Source organism: Bos taurus, chromosome 10 (genome assembly GCF_002263795.3).
Source record: "Bos taurus isolate L1 Dominette 01449 registration number 42190680 breed Hereford chromosome 10, ARS-UCD2.0, whole genome shotgun sequence".
Classification (NCBI taxonomy): domain Eukaryota; kingdom Metazoa; phylum Chordata; class Mammalia; order Artiodactyla; family Bovidae; genus Bos; species Bos taurus.
The window spans coordinates 73,255,457-73,263,885 of NC_037337.1; the positions used below are offsets into that span (position 1 = coordinate 73,255,457).

The following is an 8,429-nucleotide window of genomic DNA, read 5'->3' on the forward strand; positions in this document are numbered from 1 at the left end:
CATAATTTTCTATATAATGTAAGTCATAATGATCATTGTTATTATTATGTACCAGGGTAAGGGGACTCCCCATGGGTTGGAGTGCTCTGGGGAACAGAAGTGCTGGTTATCTGGATGTGCTCCAGGTTTTAATCAGCTGGAAACCCATCTACTAGGGAATTGTCTTTCCGATTGCATTGGTTCTTCATTGAATGGAACATATTAGACCAAGAGTTAGCAAACTGTTTTCTCTGAAGGGCCAGAGAGTAGATATTTTAGGCTTTATTTGGGCCATATTGTCTCTGTCATTACTGTTCAACTCTGCCATTATAGTGTGAGGGCAGCCACAGACAACAGATGTGAGGCCATGTTCCAATAAATATTTATTGCGGACATTGAAATTTGAATTTCATATCATTTTTTAATTATTTCAAACAGAATTTTTCCCTCTTTTTTTTTAATTGGGGGATAATTACTTTAAGTATTGTGTTGGCCTCTGCCACACATCGACATGAATCAGTCACAGGTATACATATGTAAAAATATGGACCTTTTGTGAATTGGCATGTCATCCTTGTGCAGGGGCCATGCTAATCTCTGTATCGTTCTAATTTTAGTGTATGTGCTGCCAAAGCGAGCACTCACATGATTTTAACATCACAGAACAGTATTCACAGAACGGTATTCACAAAACAGTATTCTTTTGACTTTCAAAATCATTTAAGACTACAAAAACATTTCTAGGCTCAAGGGCTGTAGTTTACCAAACTCTGAGTTAGATTATCAAGGGATGTTTTTTTTTTCCCATGGAAATGCATTTCGGATAACTTGTGTCGGAGTCACTGAGGAGGAGAATGCTGTTAAAGTGCAGCTTCCTGGTCCCCACACCAGACCCACTGAACCAGATTGTGAGGGAAACCACCTGGGCCCCTGCAGTTTCAGCAGATTCTCCCAGGTGACTGTGAAATACATTAAGTGTAGGGAGCCATTTTAGCTAAAAGGAAACCAAGAGCGTTGGTAGAGAAGTTTTCAATTTTGGCAGGAAAATGAGGTCAACTGACAAAAACAAGTGTTTCCTACCCAGGCAGGTTCTTTTGGAATATTTTTAAAGTCACTTGGATTCTCCTATTTATGAGTTTTTTTAGTCTTACTCAGACCCCCAGTGCTGTGTTTTCCAAAGAGAATGAGCAAGCATCAGAGCCCTCCTCAGATCATATTGATTTTTGTTCTGAGTCCACCTCCCTATTTTTCTTCCTAGCTAAAAGAACCCCAGTTTTGTTCTGGCATTCAGCCTGAAGGAAGGGGACCATTTTGCAATAATGTTTATCCCTTTTGCTAGATGTTTATCTTCAAGATGGCTCTTTAGGGAAAAGAAAAACCCTGTATCATGTTTGCCAGTTCCTGTGGTGTAAATATGCCCACCACGGACAGTCTCAGGCTACCAACAGGAGATCACCAAATGGAGGGTGTGGGGAGAGACGTGTGCTGTCAGCTCTTTTGAGCTGATATGAGCTGCCCTATGGCCACCCAGGGACCATGGGTCAAAGTCAATCATGGTGATGCCATCTCTCTGTAGTAATTGGCTTGTGACCAAAAAATATTCTGGGGCAGTACTGAGTGCTTTAAGAAAAGTTTTCTTTATCAATAAAGGAAGGGGTTGCTTCTCTTATTTCACTGCAGTAATTCATACTCCACTGCAGTTAGTACTGACAGGCATCTTGTGGTCGTGAAGGCAGCTGGCCTGAGGACAACTCATACATCATGGATTTTAGAACAGAGACAGAGAAGGGACTCAGGTCCTCGGTGATGTGATGAAGCTGCTGAAAGCACTGTGTTTCAGGACTTCTAGTTGTGCATTCCAAAATATTCCAGGTTGTTGAATCTCTGTGGGCTGCGATTTCTGTTACTAGCAGTAGAAAGCTTCCGAACTGATGTATCTTCTCTGCACTGATCACTCAGAATCTCGGCAGAGAAGACACACGAGTTATTACTCAGCCTGTAGCACCGCACCAGGGGTGACTGCGGAGCAGAACTTCAAGGATTCCGCAGCAGTGGAGCTCAAAGTCAGCGTCTCACAGCTCATTCTCTCTCCCCTGCACCACCATCCAAAGCCCATTTACCATGTGAAATGTCACCAACTTTCTGTCTCGCATATCTTGCTCCAGCAGCGTTAGCTCAGGTGATGTAGGACATTACTAGGGCTCCAGCACCAGCTTGTGCGGTTGAGGTTTAAATGAATTTCATCAGCATGATTAAATACTTATTACATGAGTCAAACATACGGGCTTCATTAAGCTAGTGAACTCCCAGGAACCTCCTCTTCTGTTTATACAACCCATCTGGGCTCTCAGATTATTTTAAAGAAACGGGATAAATGGAGTTCGATATGACAGCCAGGTCGTCTTTCAGCGTTATACTCTCAGAGGAAACGCATCTTCCATTGCTAACTCTGGCTCCCATACAACTGGCTGCAGAGGTTTTTTCCATCTGCTTCTGGCCTCCGTGAAAGCCTGACATGATGCTGAAATTGAGACTTTAAGTGTAACTTGCCAGGACATGACAGACATACTTTTCTCATTGGAGCATGGAACATTGTCTAAAGTCATTTGCAAAAACACAGACCCTGGGCCTTTTACAAGGAGGGCACACCTTGGAAGCAAAATAAAGGACAAGGTTTAATGAACTTACTGGGCCTCTGCTAGTCGTTATTAGAAGCTCTTTATCAAATTAAAGGCCTGCTGGGAAGGCAGCTGGGTGCCGAGCAGCAGTGACATGCGTTAAGTGCCAAAGTGGGTTTTAATTGGCTGTTTAAATGAGGAAAAGCTCCCTGCAGTGTGACAGACACACATGGCGGGTGTGTGCAAACACACAGGCACCCACACATGCACACACATCTGTGTGGAGCCCCAGGCAGTCTGGGAAATCACAGGAATCACATTTTTGGAATGCTGACATCCTCAGAGTGCGAACGCAAACCCACCAGGAAGGGAACCCTAAAACATGTGGTGTTCATCTCTATGAACGCCAGTTATTATCTCTGATAATAATAAATAACAGCGATGCAGCAGTAAGTTGTTTCAATGCTGCTGGATTCATACTGTACGTAGTCCAGCTACGCTGCCAAGGTCCTCTTACTCTGGGATCAAGCTCAGGGTTTTGCCTTGTCTTGCATTTCTATCAAGCCATCGACATATCAAATGGGGACACATTAGCTACCTTGCAGGAATGTTATAAGAGATTTACACAAAGCTCCTCACTGTGCCCGGTGTCTATAAAAGGCCCAATAATTGATAATTATTTTGACCAAAGTAAACATTTTCTACTGTTTTTTAAAAAGATTATTAGGGGTTACTGATTCCTAATAGCTATGTTCAGGATGAGAGGCATTGAAGCCTACTAGCTAAGAGCACAATCTTTCACGCCAGCTTGATGTGAGTTTATATGCTGATTCTACCATATCACGGAGAAGGCAATGGCACCCCACTCGAGTACTCTTGCCTGGAAAATCCCATGGACAGAAGAGCCTGGTGGGCTGCAGTCCATGGGGACGCAAAGAGTCAGACACGACTGAGCAACTTCCCTTTCACTTTTCACTTTCGTGCATTGGAGAAGGAAATGGTAACCCACTCCAGTGTTCTTGCCTGGAGAATCCCAGGGACGGGGGAGCCTGGTGGGCTGCCGTCTATGGGGTCGCACAGAGTCGGACACGACTGAATCGACTTAGCAGCAGCAGCAGCAGTCTACCATATCAGGGTACCTCTCCAAACCACAGACTCTTTTTCTGCAAAATGGGGTGAGTCATACCTGCTTCATAGACTGGTAGGGAGATCATACGACCTTGTCAGAAAAGAGCTGAGCACAGTGTGTGCACATGGTCTGTGTGGCCACCAATACGCTTATTAAGGTTGTAAGTGTTTCTGTTCTCCGGTGAGAAATGAGGAGACTCAGTTACATAGTGGCTGTGGGACCAGCCCCAAGGACACCTCAGCTTTTCACAGAGGCTCCCAGCAAGTGTTCTTTTAGTCAAACCACCGCTTGAGTGTATGGGATGGAATCTTACCAACTGACTGTGGCAGGTACAGGGCTTTTAAGGGACTAGGGACATATTCAGGACACATGGGGAGGAAGCATTGACAAAGGAAGAGATCTGGAGTCAGTGTCTTGCTGTTCACCCCTTAGAAAGCTGGGGCTCCTGCACAGAATGAGTATGAACACATTTTGACCCAGAATAACTCTGTGACAACTCTGTGACACAGCTAGGGCCCCCGTTTCTAGACTTCAGCTTGTTTTACTGAGAAGGTTTCTTGTTGGGTTGAGATTCTCAAAACTAGGAGGGAAAATTTATCCCAAGGAGGGCAACTGTTTTTTATTCCATAAGAAGGTTTATTCTCTTTTTTATTCTTGATCAAAAGAATGTTATTGGTACTCCGAGCTTGCTATTTGACAGAAGATTTCAAATGAACTTCTAAGAGCAAGATCTCCCAGGTTTCTTTATAGGGTGGTGTGCAGTAGCCACTGTAACTTCTGGCTTCCTGTCAGCACCAGTTTGGTGTAAAGTTATGAGGAAGGTGGGGGAGGGAGAGGGGAAGGAATACACAACTAGAGAGGTTGGGAGAGCTGGTAAAGTGACCATCTTTTGAAGAAGTTAGACATATTAAAGAACCTCGGCCTACCACTGCTGATGCGGAACTTAAAATCCAGGATGTGGGTCCTTGCAGCCATTGTGAATTGGGAGATGTTTTCATAAAGGCTGCAAAAACAAACGCTCCCGGTTGAAAGCATGAGGCTACGTGCATTTAAACACACACCCTCTGTTCCAATAACACCGCAATTCCGAGTGATCCCTGGTGCATCAGCAAGGAAGCGAACAAACTCCTTCATTTCCCAATATCCTTGCTGGGCTTGGAGGGACCACTGTTGCTCTGTTTTGCAGCCCCGCAAGGCTTTAAACTTGAAATAGCAGTGTCCCAGGGCTTTTACAAATGAGCCACAGCAGGCTGGACGTGGGCTATGGATTCATGGGCTGCCGGGGGGTTAATATCTCTTGCAATTACAAATCAGAAAAAAGCCTGCATTCTTCTTCATTTCTCCTGCTTCACACATCTTTGGCAGCTGGGCTTCCCAATGCTTCATTTAGGTCCATGCCCGTGAAGGGCCGGATCAGCAGGCACAGGCCATCAGGCAGCCATGTTAAGCCCTTGGCCTGGATCCCTGCTCCCTGCACTCGGGTGAGACAGACAGGCCTTTGTGTGCCTGGAGCCGGCTAAGCCAGGATGTGACTGTGAGCTGGAATCTGACCTTTCATGGGCTCCAGCACCTGTCAGAAAAAAACGAACAAGCCTGGGGTGTTTTTTCCGCTCTGGACTTAAATGCCAGTTCTGTGACTCCCTCACAATGGAACGGTGCCAAGGCAGTTGTGGTCAACTCCGGCTCTCTGAGGAGCAAACCTGAGACTTGAGTGATGGACGGCCCTGTGTTTCTAAGGCCTGGCCAACTCTCAGCTTAGAAGGAATTCAAGCCAAGCTGAGGACACCAATGCTCTGAGTTAGGAAACTCAGAGCAGAACCACATAGCCATATTCCTTTGGCACCCTGCAGGGTGTGTGTGTGTGCATGCACACACATACACACGCACACATGTGCATTCCACATTGGAACAAAGACCCAGTCACAGTGACCCTGACACTGGTGTCCATCAAGGGACAAGTTTGAGACCCACCCCACACTGGCCTATTGTAGTCTTCTGAGTCTGAAGTACTGGTCACACTTGGGGCAGACCCAGCCAGGTATGATCTGCAGCACCAAAGGGGACAAATGGTTTATCCTTCTTGAACCTCAACTTCCTCAGCTGTTAAATGGGGAGAAAAAGGCCTAATTCCAAGGGTGATGTTGTTGTGCATTAAATGAGATGATACACATAAATCATGAGAACCTCGCCTAAGCACCTTGGTCAATAGCCATGTTTCCCTTCCATTCCACAGGGTGTGCTGAGGCTGGAGGAGGGCCGAGGGTGCTGGCCACCACTGATACTACATTGCCCAAGGGACACATCCCCCCTGATCCAGGAAGAGAGGCTGACCCAGCCCGTCAATGACTTTAGATGTGGGAGGACAACTTTTTTCCAAAGTGTGGCCTTGGAGGATCATGTTCAGGGCTCCTTAGTGGCCTGATATTCAGTTGGAGGTGGTGCCACTGCCAGAAGGGCATGGAGGCCTGGTTGGTTGGTATACTTACCTGCACTCTGAATAGGGTCAGAACCCTACAGAGATGGAGGAAGGCTGATGCAACACCAGGCTTCTTGCTCTGGAGTGTGTCACTTTGAAGAGAACATGGCCACTGTGCCTGCAGCCTTCCCTCTGGGGATCCTGCGTGTGCAGAGATGTCAGAATGTCAGAGATGTCAGATGTCAGGATGTAGGCTAGCAGTTCAATGTTAAGGAGCAGCAGTTCAGGTGGAAAGAAATGTCTACAGTTAGACAGATGCCTGCCCCAGAGCCTGAGACATGCAGGAGATGGCGGTGAAAAAACTCTGAAGTCTCTTCATCATTGTCAAGCTATTGAATACTTTAAAAATATGTAAACATTATCATTTCAAATGCATTTTTGCATTACATTGATCAAAAATGAACAAAATTGTGCTTTAGAAATGAAGTTTCTGTTTCTTGTTTGACTTTACTACATCTTATGAAAATAGGTGCATAGTTTTTAATAAATTTGGAGAGTGTTAGGAGAGGGCAATGGCACCCCACTCCAGTACCCTTGCCTGGAGTATCCCATGGACGGAGGAGCCTGGTGGGCATCAGTCCATGGGGTTGCTAAGAGCCAGACACGACTGAGCGACTTCACTTTCACTTTTCATTTTCATGCATTGAAGAAGGAAATGGCAACCCACTCCAGTGTTTTTGCCTGGAGAATCCCAGGGACGGGGGAGCCTGGTGGGCTTCTGTCTATGGGGTCGTACAGAGTCGGACACGACTGAAGCAACTTAGCGGCGGCAGCAGCAGTAGGTTCATGTAATGGAAAAGGCTGGCTCTGCCTTGGGGGAATCTCAAGGAGATAAGTCATCATTTTCCAGAGAGAATATAACTGAAGTTTGGTGACAGGTAGCCATGACTGGCAGCTGGGATGACTGGCTCCAGAACTAAGATGCTGAGCCAAGAAAGCAAATAAGTGTGTATGAGTCTTCAGTTGGAATGTGGTTGTTGACTTGAAATAAGCTGCTTCTCACATGGGCAACTCTATGTAGTTGGTGCCAGTATAAGTATAAGGGAGGTTTATTGAACCATTCTCCTAAAGAGCACAGAGTAGGCCAGTTAGTAAACACACAAATAGGTTATCAAGTCCATTACCTTTATATAATTTAATTTTAAAAAGATATCATTACTGGTCAGACTGTACATTTTGTAGTCTTTTTTTCCCTAATGTTTGAGACTCATAGTTTGCCATTTAAATATGTACTTCCCTTTAAATATATCATGTTTAATCCTCAAAAGCGGAGAAGGCAATGGCAACCCACTGCAGTACTCTTGCCTGGAAAATCCCATGGATGGAGGAGCCTGGTAGGCTGCAGTCCATGGGGTCGCTAAGAGTAGGACACGACTGAGTGACTTCACTTTCACTTTTCACTTTCATGCATTGGAGGAGGAAATGGCAACCCACTCCAGTGTTCTTCCCTGGAGAATCCTAGAGACGGCAGGGCCTGGTGGGCTGCCATCTATAGGGTCGCACAGAGTCGGACATGACTGAAGCGACTTAGCAGCAGCAGCAGTAGCAGCAGCAATCCTCAAAAGGATTCCCGAAAGGGAGCTTTCACTGTCCCCATTTCACAGATGAGGACAGAGGCTCAGGGAGGTTGAGTAACCTGTCCAGCATCACCCAGCTAGAAAATGCCAAAACTGGGATACAAACTCAGGTCTGTTTATTTCAGGACTCAAATTCTTATCAAAAATACTATGTTACTGCTTTCCATTGCTTCTTAAAATGTCATTCCTTTACAACAAAAACATTCAGATGATCATAATTTGATTTTTTGGTTTAAAGGGTGACTTTAATCCATCAAATTGTATACTGACAATATATTCCTCTATATCTTTCAAAAAAGGTCTTTGTTTTAAAAATTCAAACGAAAATTTTTAAATGCTCTAGATCAGATTTTCACTGGAAGCATGTTATCTGATCATGTGATTATTTTATGTTTGATAAATATTCACTGCTACTGTTCAGTCCTCAGTCGAACAGTTAAAAGGTGGCTGGTTTTAGTCTTAATCTGAAATACATTAGGAAGGTCAGCCAAACCCAGGCAGGCTTCGCTAAAGGTTTTTTGCATTGGTCACAGTTTTGACTTATAGATCATCAATTAGTTGCAGATGTCGACAGTAATATGGAGTGTAGGAAGGGTCAGAAGAACACTTCGTTCCCATTTGAGAGGAATTCAGAACTTAAAAAAATACTC

General features: G+C 45.0%; 1 non-coding gene across 1 annotated transcript; it reads right to left on the reverse strand.

The window, feature by feature from the left end:
- Window positions 1–517: 517 nt before the first annotated feature.
- LOC112448663 (U6 spliceosomal RNA) lies at window positions 518–620 on the reverse strand. The gene has a single exon (XR_003037035.1). It is a non-coding gene; the product is annotated as a U6 spliceosomal RNA (small nuclear RNA).
- Between the last annotated feature and the right edge of the window lie 7,809 nt (window positions 621–8,429).